The sequence below is a fragment of the Papaver somniferum genome, chromosome 10, assembly GCF_003573695.1.
Source record: "Papaver somniferum cultivar HN1 chromosome 10, ASM357369v1, whole genome shotgun sequence".
Taxonomy (NCBI): Eukaryota; Viridiplantae; Streptophyta; class Magnoliopsida; order Ranunculales; family Papaveraceae; genus Papaver; species Papaver somniferum.
The window spans coordinates 154,293,603-154,309,914 of record NC_039367.1 but is presented as its reverse complement, the minus strand read 5'-3'; the positions used below and the strand labels follow the sequence as shown (position 1 = coordinate 154,309,914).

Here is a 16,312-nt window from a genome sequence, read left to right as displayed (position 1 = left end):
ATACAACAAAGTCAACGACGAAGATCGAGGTTAGGTGTTGTAGTGTTAAGCGGAAGTATCGATATTTGATGCACAGGCAAAGAAGCGACCGTAGGATCTAAATGTGATCTAATCTGAAGGATTGGAATTTAGGCACTATGGTGTTTTGCAGGGACTTCAGATTTTGATGAACGATGAAGAAGCGACCATTGGATGATGAGATGGATCCGATCTAACGGCCGAGAATGGAGGCGGGTATGGATATAGAAAATGGGTTTGGGTAAGGGTTTTGGGCCTTGGGTATGCCAAGCCCATATCTTCTTTAAGAACAATTCTTTCTTCTTGAGCCCATTCCTAGCTTTTTGGTCTTGTGCGCACCATTCTTTGCGGCTTCCTTGCGTAATTTCTTCCGGCTTTTCACTACTCTTCAGCTCTTTTCTGCTCCGCAAGTCATCCAGACTTTATTTATTACCTAAAAATGCAAAATTAAGTAAGAAAAATATTTATTCTTGAAAACAATGAAAATACAGAATATGGGATATAATGTAGAATTACTGCACAAAAGATGAGTTAAATGCCAACAAAAAGGGATAAATATATACAATATTAGGCACTCATCAAATACCCCCAAACCTGAATTTTACTTGTCCTCAAGTAAAACAAAACTAAGGAAATCCTAACTATACCACTGTCGCTGGTCTCTCGAATGCATTTAGCGTATGCACTAAGCCTTTTAAACCACTAAGTGTCCCTAGTGGACGAGTTGAAGTCTCGTGAAGGTTTGCTTAGAACGTACCTACAAAGTTCTAGTCAAAATATAAGCTCAGATTCCATCAAATGTGACATGTGCAAGTCAGTTAAGCTCACAGCAAAATGGAGATGTCAATCTAGCTATCGAAGGCACAATCCTAGCACTGATAACAAATAAAGACATTTGATAAGAGTGTAAAGTGTATCTACACATGTGTAAAGAAAGATATGAAGTTATGACTACTAATCACCAAGAGATAGTTTCTCAGGCTAAGAACCAAGGTCGAAATCTAGCTAGATGTCCGGACTTTACGAGAATTGTGAATGAGTTGGAGGTATTTCACAATTACTCGCGTTGTACATCAATGGCATACACCCTTCCTTGCTTATTACAATAAAACACAAAAGATGACTCTTTACATGACTCTTATTTACATTGACTACTCTCTTTTTATTTTTGGAACAAGAGATGATGGAATTGATAAATACTTGATTTTTTTTTTTTTTGTATTTTTCTGATTTTTTTTTTTTTCTGAATATATACATCGTTTTTCTTTCTTTTTTTTTTTTTTTTTAAGAAGGAAACACTTTTGATACATATACAAAAGGAAACAAAAGATTACATGACACTTTGCAAGAGGTAGCCCTTTTTGATGCACCCAGTTAAATTCGATGGTTGTCTTTCTTAATGTAACCTCCACCTTCTATCCCAACCAACCAAAGAACAAGCTAGTCAAGTTTCGTTCAGTATTCTAAAGTGATTGGCAATCGTAACTTCCTATCAAACACCTTGAAGATCGAGGCCATACATGTATTGGTAGATCGTGCGCGTGCAAATTTCTTATCACTATGTGAATTGTGCTATAATCAGGGTGCCTAAATATCTAGACTAAGACTCCTAATAATTACATATTTGCACAAGAGTCAACATTTCAAGGTAAATGAGCTCCATTTTTATGATTTTTTAATTTTTTATTTTGATTTTTCAATTTTTTTGGAATTTTTCAATTTTTTCAAAAAAAAAGAAGAAGGAGTTCGTTTTTAATTATGGCAAATTATCAAAGTATCTACTTTTCACCCCCAAACCTAAACTAAACATTGTCCTCAATGTTTCAAAATATAAACAAAATTATAATACAACATATGAAGAGGATCATGTTGAGTAGAGAGAAAGGAAAGAGAATACCCGATTTCGGCGAAAGCAAGATTAGACTCCGTTATTCAAGGAAAAAAAATTCAACATATTTCAGCCGAGATCATATTGGATTAGCAAAATATATACAAAAGGAACAAAAAGGTTTTTAAGAAATTTTATCTACTGGATTATATACAAAAATTCACCATACACTAACAATCTAAAGAGTTGAGGATGAACCCAAAAGACAAAGTGTAAAGGTTTCAACAGCTTCACACAATAATAATATGGTAGGCATGCGAGTGAAGCTGTGAAACAAAATGAGCTACCCCCAAACCTGGATTTTTCAACGGATAAAATTTTGGAAACAAAATCTCGCAGTTGTGGGGGTTCATCATGCACAAGGTCTAGCTCAAAGTGAACTGTGCTAGGGATGGGCAAACATGCTAATTCCAACTGTGGTTCCTCAAATGTATTATACTTAGAAGCGAAATAGTCCAAAAGGACTTGGGAAGCATACAGTTCCAATCCTAGATTAGGAATTTTTCAGAAAAACCGGTTTGACAATATGGGTACAAACCAAATCTAGGTTGGGTGGAAGGCCATCAGATTGTGACTTATATAGGAAGATAGGCACATCATTACTAATCACATCAACATCTCCTAAGTCTTCTACACGTGTCACAACATGCTCACAATCATCAAACAAATTGGCACGATCACAATCAGAGTCATCAACATCATCAACAAATTTATTCTCATGCATCGGCAAATCAGGAGAAATATCACAATGTGACCTAGGTAGAGAATCAGACACATCAAATATATTTTCATGCATATTAGCATTAGTGTCTACAGAAGATTCAACTATTCCTATGTCATGCTCATCTTCACAGAATAATTGTACGAATCCCATGTCAATATCAAAATCATATGAATTACAATGAGTATTAGAAAAAACAACATTCATGAAGGTCGAGGGCGAGAAGCCATATGTTATTGAGCCAACAGGTTCCACAATATTTTCATGTTCTTCTAACATATCATCATAATCATCATAATCATCATCATGGTAGCATGCATATTGGTCCTCATTAACAGTGGTGGTGTCATTAGTCGATTCATGTTCCTCTAAATTAGGTTCATATTCAACATTATTTACATGAATGGGACTAAACACTTCATTAGGGACAACATACATTTCCTCATGAATTTCCTCCTTTTGTAGGTGAAGCAACATCTGATCTAAATATGCATGAATTCGTGATGTAGATCTATCATAGTCTTGCTTACAGAGTCTTAAAGCTTCTGTGGTGGAGTCTAAATTCATGGGAGTACAAAATTCTTCATGTTCAAATTGTGGTGAATGGTACATGTGTGCATGGTCATTAGGGTTTACAAAATATTGATCGCAACCCTCAAAGGATTGATTATGGTCCCAATGACTACCATTCTCACAATTTATGGGCATTTCATACCTTGAATTTTCTCTACATTGCCTAAAATTATGCAAAATATGACAATTCTCAACAGGGTGGTCTAGACTACCACATGCGGGACATGCATAGATTTCAGGTTGCCTAAGAAAATTAGATGTGACAGATTCCTCATGTGATTGCATTTCTAAAGCTGTGATTCGAGCTTCTATTTGATCCATAAGTGATGATTGTGTGAGTGAGGCACTAGCAAAATGTTCATTTTCATGTTGCGATGAATGATGCATGTATGAATAGTCATTAGGGTTCATGTATTGAGGCTCAGGACTTTGAAAATGTCCATTATAATTCCTATAACTATTGACATCATGGAATGGGGGAGGATCACAATGTGAATTTGGCCCGTAAGCAAGTTCTCTAAGTGTTTTGTTTCCATTCCCCGAAGCAGGCCAAAATCTAGACATGATTGGCTCAAAAGCTAAGTAACTATGTACAAAGTTCAGAATTTGGTTTTTAAAGGGTTTGGATTTTTGGGAAAAATTTGGTTTTGGTGGGAGACATTTTTTTTGGTTTTTTAAAATTTTGGGAGCAAGTTTGGTTTTAATGGGTTAAAGAAGAAAAAATTTGGTTGTTAAAATGGGAGCAAGAAAAATTTGGTTTTTGAATGGGAGAAAAGTAAATTTTTTTTTTTTTTTAAAAGAAAATAAAATTTGGTTTTTGAATGGGAGCAAGCCCACTGTTGGTTTTGTGTTTGCTTTGGCTCAGCTGGATTGAAAACGTTTGGTGAAACTGAGTCCAAAATCTCGGCCTAGAATTTGGGTACTCGGCCCACTAACGAGTTAACCTAGCGTGATCGGTTACAAGCTCAGCTGGGTTTAAAAACCCAGAATACAAAATACAAGTCCAAATTAAACAAGCTCACAAAAATTAAACAAACAAGCCCACAAAAATTAATTACAAACCCAACAGAAAATAAAAAGCCCAAAAATTGGCTTTAATATTACAAGCCCACAATTAAAAATGGAAGCCCACAGGTTGGGTTCTCTTACATGGGTTACCTTTTTAATTAGCACAGCCCAGCTGCTCTGAGATTGTTGCAAAAACCCAGTTGGGCTTTGGTTCTTTTCCTTGGTGGCGTCCCAGCAGAGGAAAAACAGGTTCAGAACAGCAGGTCCAACAGCAAATGAAGTGAAGCAGATGCAGATGCAAATGCTATGCAGTGAAATGCAAAAATAGCTAATAAAACTACAAGAAAAACACAGCACCAATCCCCGGCAGCGGCGCCAAAAACTTGGTGGACCCGGGAAAGCGCGTTTCATTTCGCTTCAATTTTATACGCTTTCCCGGGTCCAAATTAAACAAGCTCACAAAAATTAAATACAAGCCCACAAATTAAACAAACAAGCCCACAAAAATTAATTACAAACCCAACAGAAAATAAAAAGCCCAAAAATTGGCTTTAATATTACAAGCCCACAATTAAAAATGGAAGCCCACAGGTTGGGTTCTCTTAAATGGGTTACCTTTTTAGCACAGCCCAGCTGCTCTGAGATTGTTGCAAAAACCAAGTTGGGCTTTGGTTCTTTTCCTTGGTGGCGTCCCAGCAGAGGAAAAACAGGTTCAGAACAGCAGGTCCAACAGCAAATGAAGTGAAGCAGATGCAGATGCAAATGCTATGCAGTGAAATGCAAAAATAGCTAATAAAACTACAAGAAAAACACAGCACCAATCCCCGACAACGGCGCCAAAAACTTGGTGGACCCGGGAAAGCGTATAAAATTGAAGCGAAATGAAACGCGGGCCTACAGTAATACCGCAAGTGCACGGTCGTCGGTTGTAGCTCGTGCAAGTACGGGTCGATCCACAGAGACTGGGGGTGTTTTGTAGTGTTTAGCTATTTTGGGCTCTAATTTGCTATTGGGCTTTGGTAACTTCTAGGCACAGTGGGCTTGGCTTTGGTTTTGGAATGGTCTTGGATTCAGTTGGCTTTGATGAATTGCTTTGGGCCTTTGAGTTCTTTGGGAATGAACTGGGCCTTTGGATTTTGAACCTTAAGAGTGAACTGGGTTTAGTTGGCTGGGCCTTAGGCTTGAACAGAAGAACAGTGGGCTTTTGTAATGACTGGACTGGGCTTGTGCTGTGAGCCAAGCTCAGTTGCAGCAGCAGCAGTGGCTGTAGCACATGGCAAGAGAAGTGGAGTGGCAGCAACAGCTGCAGAAACTCAGATGCAGGAGGCAGCAGCAAGGGAGAACTGGCAGCACCAGGTAGCAGGCCTAGGAGCACCAGCAGATAGCAGTAGGGCAAGGGAAATAAGAAGATGGTAGGGGAGGTGGAGAAAACCAAATGTAGCAGTGGCACTAGGCCAAGGTGGAAGCAAGTGAACAAGTGGAAACAAGTAAGAAAAAGAATGAACTAACAAAGTAACAGTGAACAGCAAGCGATAAGAAAGGCACAAAACAGCAAACAACAATGGAGATAAACAGTGAAGCAAAGACAATAAAATGACAGTGTAATAAACCAATGCCTAAGACAAGGGCAATGGCATTGAGCAAATAAGAATAACAGAACAGAGAAACAACACAACTGGGTTATGAATCCACCCTGTGACCTAGCCAGATAGTATAGTTCTAGGTTGAATCCTTAATGGAACTAAGTGACAGTTAAGGCCAACTTAAGATCCTAAGCATACAAAAAGGGAATAACAAGATAAACAACTTGCTCAACTGATGTGCTCCTAGTATTGACTGTCTTTTGACAGTACAATCAATCACAAGCACTAGTGAGCACTGAATTCTCCCATTGCTCAATCAAATCAGTGCACTAAGGCTTCTAACCTAACATTCCACTACCTAACAGTCCACTAAAGCTTCATCTGAGCCTCAGCTAATGAGAACATGAGAGAACAGATGGAACAACACAAAAACATCACATTAACAACAACAACAGGATATTAAAACAGGGAACATTACACAAAAACAAGGAACATCACATTAACAACAGGGAACATTACACAAAACAGAACATGAATATATGCAGAACATCAAAGTTCTGGACACTGGCTATTCCAGCATAACCTTTACATCACACCCACAATCCCCTTTTTATACCCAGACACCCAATTTGGGTTTCCCCCAAATTACAGAATTAGGGTTCTTCCCCAAAAATATCCAAAATCAAACAGTACATAATTAGGGTTTCTCACCTAATTCACTTAATTCAACCATACCCCTATCATCTCTGTTCTTCTCCATGTTTTAATTTTCAATTGAAAATTGGGGACAATTTCCCAAATACCTAATTTGGCAGAGAAATTAGGGTTTCAGATTTTACCTTCTTTGATGCGATTTCTCTTCAATTAGCATCGACCCATGTCTTCTCTGCTTCCCTTGCGTAATTCCCATGCTTCAATTTCATCTCTAGGTCACCTACTTCATCAACCTCTCACGCTTAGGGTTTCAGGGAAGAAACGTGAGAGATTGAGGGAATAGGGGGCTAGATAGTTAGGGGGTGATGATGGGTTGGTAGTTTAGGGATGGTGTGAGACAGGTAGAGGTGGTGATGGAGTCAGAGCAGGTGGAGAAGGTGGTGGTGGCTCTGCAACAGTCGGGGTAGGGGAGAAAGAGGGAGAAGAAGAAAGAGAAGAGAATGGTCGATGTTTTTAGGTTAATAGGTATAGGTTGCTAGTGTGTGAGGCGGGATATCAAATTTCGATGTTGGCGAATCTGAGTCACTGGATGCGAAGCTGGTAGGTGAATCGGATGGCTACCCCTGAAGAGGCTGGTAGCGACCGTCGGATGCTTTGATACAACAAAGTCAACGACGAAGATCGAGGTTAGGTGTTGTAGTGTTAAGCGGAAGTATCGATATTTGATGCACAGGCAAAAAAGCGACCGTAGGATCTAAATGTGATCTAATCTGAAGGCTTGGAATTTAGGCACTATGGTGTTTTGCAGGGACTTCAGATTTTGATGAACGATGAAGAAGCGACCATTGGATGATGAGATGGATCCGATCTAACGGCTGAGAATGGAGGCGGGTATGGATATAGAAAATGGGTTTGGGTAAGGGTTTTGGGCCTTGGGTATGCCAAGCCCATATCTTCTTTAAGAACAATTTTTCCTTCTTGAGCCCATTCCTAGCTTTTTGGTCTTGTGCGCACCATTCTTTGCGGCTTCCTTGCGTAATTTCTTCCGGATTTTCACTACTCTTCATCTCTTTTCTGCTCCGCAAGTCATCCAGACTTTATTTATTACCTAAAAATGCAAAATAAGTAAGAAAAATATTTATTCTTGAAAACAATGAAAATACAGAATATGGGATAAAATGTAGAATTACTGCACAAAAGATGAGTTAAATACCAACAAAAAGGGATAAATATATACAATATTAGGCACTCATCAATTTTCAAAAAAATAGGGGCGCAGCCAGAATCTGCAATAACCATACCTTGGTAGTAGCGGCACTCTTCGATGGAAGTATAGCACCAGAACCCTCTTCCTCGTCTCCATCAACAACGTCGAGAGCATAAGGAAAGTTCATGCCCTCGAAATTTAAATGCTAGGGACAGAAATCTCTATAACGAGCAGGAGGAGAATCACGAGGCCTGCTATTCTCAGAAGGACGCCAACCACGCGGACCGGGAATCCAACCATACGCCCAAGGATCAACAATTTCAATAACAGTGGCATGCCACTCATAATCATGGTCACGCTTGATCCTTTCACGAGCAGGAAAAAGTTTCCGTTGAGCCGACCCCTCGGTGCCTGGAACATATTTCAGTTTGGCATCGCTCACCTCACTTAAAAGACGAATTTCGCCCCGAGGAGCAGCGAGGTTACGAAGACTAACGCTCTACGGTTCCTACTATTGACATAATCCCCAAAGGAGCTGTTGAAGTTTTCGGGAGTATACCACTCTCTCTCAGCGGGATCTGGAACGTAACATGTCATCATCGTCTCCCCCTTACTCCGCAGATAACATTCTCTCAATGCACGGAGATAGTTCCCCGACAATTGCGACACGGAACGACTATGAGTATTGGTGGAAGAGCCTTCGCGACCATCCAGCACGTCATAATTAAAGGAATCACCAGACTTATACAACGGCAGCATAAGACCCGCCTCGAAGGCTCCAACCGTAGTCAACAGGTGAAACTCATCGAACTGATACTTCGAGAAGAGCTCGTAAGTAATATCATCCTCAGCGGCATAGAAACGAACCTCGAAGGCTTGAAGCTCATGTTTTTCCTTGAAAACTTCAAGGTCAATGTGCTTAAACGTGACTTTCTTCTTCCTAACCGACACGCTGCGTATCACCGGGGCAGCCTCCTCCTCTTCCGCGGGATCGGACGAACCAATAAAAGCTTTTCTTTTGAAAGAAGGATTTTTAGATGATTCAGCTCTCGGCACACCACCTTTGGAGTTCTTCCCTTTGAAAGAAATTACTGGAGGCGGCGACAGAGGGTTCTGCACGGGCACTATAGACCGAAGAGGGGGAATATCGAAGGTGCCACCACGAGGAGGTGTCTGCGTACACCTGGAGTCATCACGAGGACGAGAAGGAGCACGACTGGCAGCATATCGAGACCCGGAAGGACCCTTCGATGGATCCCCCTTTCTAGGAGGAGAAACCTTCGTCCCAGAAGAAGACGAAACTTTACTATCGCGGGGATCCATTTGCGACGATTTAGAGAAATCTCCCCCATGTGGAGATGTATTAGACTCTCTACGCGGAGGGGATCTCGGCAGACTGGAAGCCGGAGTTTGATAAGGAAGCCGCGGACGGTCAGACATGGCTACGAGGAGGTACAAAAACAAGTTAGAATCAAACACGAAGGCATCACCAAAGATCAAAAAACCACAAAATTAACAATTCATCTCAACATAGCCCAGAAACCCTAAAACTAGTATACATGCATACATGAATGTATACCCTAAAACCCAGAAACCCTAAACTTAATAGTTCAATCAATACAATTGAAACAATGGCCTCCTCGACTTGAGAAGAAGAACAGGGGAAAACTAGCATACATGCATCAAAAGATGTTCTTCATCACAAACAAGGTACGACAACAGCAGGAAATTTACAATCAACATAATCAACACAAAACTTAAAACAACAGAAACGAAGAAAAGAAACCTTACCGCCACAAACAAAATCCCAAAAGAAGACAAATGAGAGAACAAACCAAAAACAAAGAAGAAACAAGCGTGATTAATGCTAGGGCAGAGACAATTCAATGGTTGAAGAACAAAGGATGAACTCTGACAAGGATAATGAAATTAATTTTCAAGGAGAATGAAATTAATTTTTTATCCTCTCCTTAATATACTCGAAAGAAAGAGAAGTAAGTTAATGGAGGAATGAGAAACGTTCCCATTAAATGAGCAGTTAATGCACGAGTAAGAAACGGGCCCGAGTATCTAGGAGAGAGGAGGAATATGTAACGTCTGTTTTCTTCAATGCTCCCACTAAACACTCAAGCCCGAAGAAAATGGGCAAATTTTGTGTACATATTTCATCATCAAACACGTGTATGTAGGAAGACACGTGGAGAGCATGCAGACCAAGTCATTAAAACATGATGACACACGCCCACAGCCACGAAGCCCATCCCGTCGACGTCGGATCTTTGTCCGAACAAATCCAAGGGCAGAGGTTAAAAGATGTACCAAAAGTACGGTGTACTGCGGAGCACCAAATAACTCCCGAAGAGTCACTTTATCTCATCCCCAAAAGAAGCCAAGATCTACGGTGAAGAGAAGGTTGACTGACATGGACGTGACAGGTGCAGAAGACACTTGTCTGACACGAGCGTGCGTCTCAACTACCCGCATTAAACACTCTGAGCAGTGTATGTGTCGATCAACCCGTGGAACGAACGAGGATGACTCTGAGTGATCAAGCAATGAACGAAGACCTCTTCGTGATGGACACAAAGCACAAGAAGATAAGGTTCCAACGGCCCTCAAAAACGGGTCCCACACTCTAACCCTATAAATACCCCCTCTCCACCAAGAGAGGGGGATCGGAAAAAAGAGATAGGTAGAGAGAGAAGTCGAGAGAGAAGAATTGGAGTGTAAGTTTACCTTTTACAATTCACAAACCTATGTAAGCTCCAGAGTCATTCGACTACCCCTGTAATCATCAAATGCATAGTGAAAACGACAACCCCGTGGATGTAGGCCTTAGTGCTGAACCACGTAAATCCCAGTCTTATTTACATTTCAGCACTTTACATTCATTTCATACTCCACGAGTTTTACTTTTATACTTCGTTTTCTTTATCTTCCTCTATGCGAACGCCTCTGATGATGATATTAGATGAGGCTATGATAAACCCGAAGGTTTTGAGCCGAGGAATCAATGCAATTGTCTCATCAGTGCGAGCAGGTGTATAGCATGCGAATATTATTTGTGGACATATAGATGCCTTCGTGATTTACGTGTTCACATTCTGCTGGGGTTTCTTCTCTTGTAAGCCGAATTTTTTACGAAGATTTTCTTCATCAGCGAACCATTCAGATATCCCGACGTCGACACGCCAATGATTGTGGAGAAGCAAGATAATAGCAAAACTCCTTGGGACAGAAAGCACGTCAGATACTTCTGTAATATCTTGTTCCTGCCGGCTACGTATATCTTCCCCGTTTATAATGATGGCATAACTTCCCCGAGGCGGCTGCGGCTGAGATGACTCGGTGTCGGGATCTTCACCAATGTCTGGTTCATCCATATTGCTGTCATCACTATCGTCAAGGGAATCAACATCATTAGAATCATAATCATACATGTCATCTTCTGTATCCATATTACCCTGAACAGAAGTATAAAACCCTAATATTAAAAGAAATAAGTTCTACTGATGAATGTGAACTCGTCTAGGTCTATTAATAGAGAGAGTCCCTTAACTGTTTGGGAAATATATTTTCTCTTGGGATGGGAAAATTGATGTTGGTCTTAATACGGTCCAATACACCGTTCATCGCCCAAAATCAAATACTCGGTCCAATACACCGTTCATCGCCCAAAATCAAATACTCGGCTCAAGTTTACTGGGTAACAAATTATTTTTCGTACAAAACTCACCATTTCCCAAATATAAGTTCGCCATGGCCCATGGGTTTTGGGCGAAAAATTGGCACGTCCGGCCAATAAGCTAATCAAATCTTGTCAGCAATTAACCATTGACCATTATAATCCAGACCATGTTGCACGCAGCAAGGCATGCTGACCAAATAAATTTGGAGTTTGATCCGAACCTACTCAGGGGACACATGTGGTCCGGTGAGGTAGGCGACCCCACTTTATAGAACTGTAGGGTAATTACGATTCTAGACGTGCCAACGCTGGTTATCTGAAACGTACATCCAGGTCCGGTCACTTGGGATCAACATACGTGTAGCCAGAGTGTGGTCTACAAGAGAAGTTTTATACTAGTCACTGATTTCTACATTTTTGCAATTAAGAGTTCAGCAGTATGTTGGAGTTGATAATTCAATTAACATTGGACGATCAGGTAATTGACTAGAAAGGTACTGATTGCTCGACTCTATGGCCAAGGAAAGAATGAGATAAAAGTTAAGCAGTACCAAAATTTAAGCTAAAAACTAGTTCAAAGTAATCCTTACATTAGCCGCTTGTTTTCCGTGCACTTTGTTTCTCCGTAATGTGGCACAGCAGAAGCAAGTGAAACAAAGCAAAACGAAAACAATTGGAAACAGTCAACATTCACAAAAGAATTAAACACGAGCTTCTCCCAAATCAATGTAAACAAAATCCAAAAGAAAGAAAAAAAAATCAATGGAAATTCCACTATCTAGATCATTGGAATTGCCGATTCCGCATGCGTCCGGTATCAGTTCGTCTCTTTGAGCCATTTTTTTCTCTGTTGGATGTATCTTCTTCACGGTTACTGCACGTACCATGCACATCTGATAGACCGTTTTGCAGGGCACTGACCAGGTTTTCAAAATAATTCGCAGTGACTTTAGTAAGTTGCTTTAGCTTCCTACTAAAACCATCAAAAAGTTCTAATGGATTTTTATCTTCGCCCTATAGGTTTAACTCCTTCTCTGCACAATGATGAAGTCTTTCTAATGCAGATTCAGCGTAACCTTGACTGAATTCAAATAACTCTTTTTTTCGCAAGTTCATGCTCAGGCAAGTAATGTCCATATGCATAGGTCCCCTTTAAAACACGTCTACATTCAATGATCTGCATCCAAGCATCACTAATGAAATCGAGCTCTGTCTCGGGCTTGCAAACCTTGGAACTGAGGTTGTTAATATGCTCAGACTGCATTTCCTTCAATTGTTGAACTGCCTGACCCATCGACTTATGGTTAAGTACCCAACGTTCGTAGTAATGAGCGTACTTCTCAAGGTATTTTTTTGCCATCTCTCTTTTGTTCACCTCCTCATCATACTCGCCCGATTGCTTTGCCTTCTCATATCGATTACACTTGTAGTTGCCACCTGTTTCGCTTCCGTGCTTTGACCATGGACCAAGACAAAGCCAGCAGAACTGGTATAAGCAAGGCGCTGTGCACGACATATGCATACAACCATGATTTTTCTCAATGGGTCGTTGGCAATTTGGACAAGGTTTTGAATTAGCTAATATCCAAGTTACATTTTCAGACTCATTATTGTTGTTGTCTTTCCATTCTGCTATAGTGCTACAGTCAATTGGCCGATGTGCTTCCTCGGTACAACTCCAGCAAAATTTATACTTGCATTTGCAAGTAACATCTAAATTTTCACTACCCAAATCAAATAGAACGGCGGAACTGCAGCCTGGAGCAGGACACCATTTGGATTTATTATTACCATCAACGTAAGACCTGAAAGGTAATGAAAATATTTCTCTTTACTTGCTTCACAAACCAATGCATCTACCATGTCTTCACCCACAGCAGCATTACACGATGGCTGAGGACATCGCAACTTCAAACATCCGGGTCCATCGCTAATCGACGTACGGATGTATCCTTCCCAGCATGACCTACAAAAGAGATGATCGCAACAAGCAGCAGAAACCATATCTTCACACCAATACGCATCAAAGCATATCATACAAGTAACTTCCTGTTTCTCTTTAATTGCAAGGGCATCCGGATTCTCGAACAAACCAACATCCTTCCGTACCTCATCTTCATCAACAAACCATTTATCGTATACAGTATCGACAGACCAACTAAAGTGGACAAGTAGTATTATAGCTGAAACTCTTGAAACAAAAAGCCTATTACATACCGACGCAATATGTTCTTCCTGCATGTGACGTATATCTCCCTCACTCATAGCAGTATAATCTTTTTTTAAAGGCTGCAGTTTATCCTCTTCAGGAATATCTTCTGCATCATCTCTATCACCCGCGGAATGATTAGAATATCCTTCACCATCATCATCGCTATATATATCGTCATACGTGATATCATCCTCAGAATACATATTACCACCAAAATAAGCAACACACGCTGAAAACCAAAGACATAAACTCAATAAGCCAAAACAAGAAGATCAGAAAGAAAATAAAAAATCTAAATTAGGGTTTTCTGTAAGAGCGGCATATATTAAGACAATGTTATCAAAAACGTACGGTACCTTTAAAGCTTTGCGTAGAAATCATAGGAAGATATTTTATAAGCGGAAAATGGGTCATTTGTCCAAATATTTTTAAATCACGGTTCAAATGGACGAGTAAAAAATAGTTTGGGTGAAATGGCAAAAAAAAAGCTTAAATTTAAAGAATAACAAGGATGAAACTGAATACATCCTGTTTAAATTAAAAACAAGAAAAAATATTTGAAAATAGGCACGATGAAATTGGTTACATCCTGCCTATTATTACATTTTTGGCCATTTAAACAGTATCAAAATCTAACTGTCCATTTCACCCAGGAATTGTTGATTTTGGTCTTTTTAACCAATTTTGTGTTTTATAAGATATTTTACAACCTTTGGACCCAATCCGAGCAAAACTTCCGGCAGCTGAGTTTGCAAACGTGTGCTATACAATCTCTCTAAAATAAATCTCTTTCAAATAATAGAATTTAGACTTGCACAAGATAAATCTTAACTTGTTAAATTAACAATAACTTCTCTAAAATAAAGCTATGAAAAAGTTTTACTCCATATATATAACACGAACCATTCTATACAGACCGAGGGGGAAAACAACATAAAACCGCCCCTCACAGGTCATGAGATGTGAGAGAGTGCGGTTTTCTCATAAAGAGGTTTAGTACTTTAGGAATTATTGAACCTACACAAAGAGGTCTAGTATTTTAGAGGACCATCGTAATCATCAATATTTACTTTGTTACGCTATAGATAGTGCTGAAAGATTGTAAGACATGGATCTTACAAGTGAACAAACCAGTTTTGAATCTGAAAATGTGGTTTTGGATGATCATAGTGTTACTGCTACTTCGTTTGTTCCTCCTCCCTTTAAGCCCCAACAAAATCAATTCATCCCAATTTCAGTTCCCGTCCCATTTCCCTCACAATATTCATGCTAATTTAGGAATTGGATACGGATTTCAAAGTATGATGAGTGTTGTTGTTTCTTCGACACAACCACAAAGCTTTCCTCCTCCACAAGCACAAAGTCTTGTTTTCCCTCCACAAGCACCGGACGTTGGCAATCAGTCCAAAAAGAAGCGAAAAAGTAATCCTTCACAACTCGATCAGCCAATCCTCCTCGTCGAATTTGGACAACTGATGAAGACACTGCACTATCCAAGGCATATCTGTACATTAGTGTGGATTCAATAATAGGAAAGGACTAGTCAGGTGATACAATGTGGAAGCGCATCTTGAAAGTTTGGAGAGAAAATATGGGAACTTATGATGAGGACAGCAATCCTAATGCACTATCCTGCCGATGGGGTATTATACAAGCTGCAGTTTATAAGTTTCATGGATTCTATGAATAACTCGACAGAAATATGCAAAGAGGAACTTCAATCGAACTGATGGTTTGAATTGTTAAACTTTTTTTATACTGTTGTCACAATCATTGCTCATTACTTCCCATGATGTTTACAGTGACATTCTTTATGTGTAGACACAGATGATTAAAACGATCACATTCTTTGCACAGGTCACCAAAGAGATTCCAGAGAATTTGCTGCAATTTCTGCGACTTTTCTAAAAGTACTGCAATTTCTAAATAAGCGCACTGGTCAAACAAAGCATTTAGGCATACGACAAAAACAAAAGCAAACTGCATTCTTTTATTAATGAAATTTACTACTGCCCTTAATCAAAGAAAGCAAAAAAAAAAAAAAAAAACACAGAAACAACAAGCCTGGTTAAATTGCTCGGAAACTAAACTTTTTCGCCCCCACAAAAGTCCCACACATGATCAATGAGATCAAGTTTTAATTGATTGTGAACCTCCTTATCTCGAGTTTGTCTTAAACGACTATTCATTTTGCTGGAAACAAGTAGTGTAGAGTCGTGCTCCACCGTAATATTGTCAACCTTTTGGCACGTCTCATAATGTTCTGGGTCAATTCCTTGTTCCTGCTCACTCTCGATAACCATATTGTGTAAAATTATGCAAGTCTTCATGATGTTTCCAAGGTCTTTCATGTAGCGCCTCTTAAGCTGAGTAATCCAAGGAATTAACTAAATAAGAGGTACTAAAAATCTAATTCATCTAATTAAACATTCAATTAAGAAAACTGCTATAAAACTTAACCCAAAACAAACCCCGCTCAGAAACATATATATATACAAGGTCCTTGTATGCCCGTGCAAATGCACGGTCTAGTTTATCAATTGCTTTATGTTTTTTAATTCCTCCGGTAATGACCTTTCTCGTTCCTTTACTTGAAGTTTTCTTGTCATGTAATTATGTTATGAAGCTTAACCAACCGAACCTAAAATTACATTTTGTGAACATTCAGAAAGCTTCATTCACTTTTCCTATATACCACTTCTTCTCTACATAGACAAAGTGTTGCCTTAGCATAACTTACTTAGTATTTGTTGCAGAAGC

At 39.6% G+C, this 16,312-nt stretch overlaps 1 pseudogene; it reads right to left on the bottom strand.

Annotated features, from left to right (window-relative positions):
• Positions 1-12,123: 12,123 nt before the first annotated feature.
• On the bottom strand, positions 12,124-15,064 carry LOC113316588 (annotated as a pseudogene).
• Between the last annotated feature and the right edge of the window lie 1,248 nt (positions 15,065-16,312).